This window comes from Neovison vison, chromosome 2, assembly GCF_020171115.1.
Source record: "Neovison vison isolate M4711 chromosome 2, ASM_NN_V1, whole genome shotgun sequence".
NCBI classification, from domain to species: domain Eukaryota; kingdom Metazoa; phylum Chordata; class Mammalia; order Carnivora; family Mustelidae; genus Neogale; species Neogale vison.
In genome coordinates, this window is record NC_058092.1 from 79,697,329 (window position 1) to 79,699,024 (window position 1,696).

The 1,696-nt window shown below is 36.4% G+C and overlaps 1 non-coding gene across 1 annotated transcript; it reads right to left on the bottom strand.

Annotated features, from left to right (window-relative positions):
• Positions 1-107, bottom strand: LOC122901491. Its single transcript, XR_006383508.1, has one exon. It is a non-coding gene; the product is annotated as a U6 spliceosomal RNA (small nuclear RNA).
• Between the last annotated feature and the right edge of the window lie 1,589 nt (positions 108-1,696).

The window sequence follows — 1,696 nt, forward strand, 5'->3', positions numbered from 1 at the left end:
AAAAATATGGAAAGGCTCGTGAATTTGCCTGTCATCCTTGCACAGGGCCCATGCTAATCTTCTCTGTATTGTTCCAATTTTAGTATATGTGCTGCCTAAGCAAGCACAAAAGATTCATTTTAGACCCAAAGACATCTCCAGATAGAAAGTGAGGGGGTGGAGAACAATTTATCATGTTAATGGGCATCAAAAGAAAACCAGAGTAGCAATCGTTATATCAAACAAAGTAGATTTTAAATCAAAGACTGTAATAAGAAATGAGGAAGGACAATATATTAAAAGTGTCTATTCGACAAGAAGATCTAACAATTGTAAATATTTACCCCCTAACCTGGGAGCATCTAAATACATAAAACAATTAACAACAAAAATAAAGGAACTCATTGATAATAGTAGGGGACTTTACCACCCCACTCATAGCAATGGACAGGTCATCTAAGCAGAAGATCAATAAGGAAACAAGTGCTTTGAATGACACACAGGACCAGATGAACCTCACAGATATATTCAGAACATTCCATCCTAAAGCAACAGAATACACAATCTTCTCAGGTGCACATAGAACATTATTCAGCATAGATCTCATATTCGGTCACTGAGTAGGTCTCAGCCAGTACCAAAAGACTGAGATTATGCATATTTTCAGACCACAGTGCTTTAAAACTTGAACTCAATTACAGGAGAAAATTTGGAAGAAACACAATACATGGAGGTTAAAGAGCATTGTACTAAAGAATGAATGGGTCAATCAGGAAATTAAAGAAGAATTTTTCAAAATACATGGAAGCAAATGAAAATGAAAACACAACCATTCAGAACCTTTGGCATACAGTAAAGGCTGTCCTCGGGCACCTCGGTGGCTCAGTGGGTTAAAGCCTCTGCCTTCAGCTCAGGTCATGATCCCAGGGTCCTGGGATTGAGCCCTGCATCAGGCTCTCCACTCAGTGGGGATTCTGCTTCCTCCTCCTCTCTCTCTGCTTGCCTCTCTGCCTACTTGTGATCTCTGCCTGTCAAATAAATAAATAATCTTTAAAAACAAAACAAAACAAAAAATGCAGTCCTAAGAGGGAAGTATATAGCAATACAAGCCTTTCTCAAGAAACAAGAAAAGTCTCAAATACATAACCTAACCTTACACCTTAAGGGGTTAGAAAAAGAATGGCAAATAAAGCATAAATCCAGCAGAAGAAGAGAAAAAAGATTAGAGAAGATATCAATGATACAGAACTCAAAAGAAGATAACAGATCAATGAAAATGAAACTAGAAGCTGGTTCTTGAAAGAATTAGTAAGATCAATAAACCCCTAGCCAGACTTATAAAAGGAAAAGAGAAAAGACCCAAATAAATAAAATCATGGAAGAGAAGAGACCACAACCAACACCAAAGAAATATAAATTAAAACAGAAAACAATTATAAGAATAAAACAACTATATGCCAACAATTTAGGCAATTTGGAAGAAATTGATGCATTCCTAGAAACATATAAACTAACAAAACAGAAACAGGAAGAAAGAGAAAACCTGAACAGACCCATAACCAGCAAAGAAATGGAAGTAGTAACCAAAAATCTCCCAAAATCAAGAGTCCAGGGCTGGATGGCTTCTTAGGGGAATTCTACCAAACATTTAAAGAAGAATTAAAACCTATTCTTCTGAAGCTGTTTCAAACAATAGAAATGGAAGGAAAACTTCCAA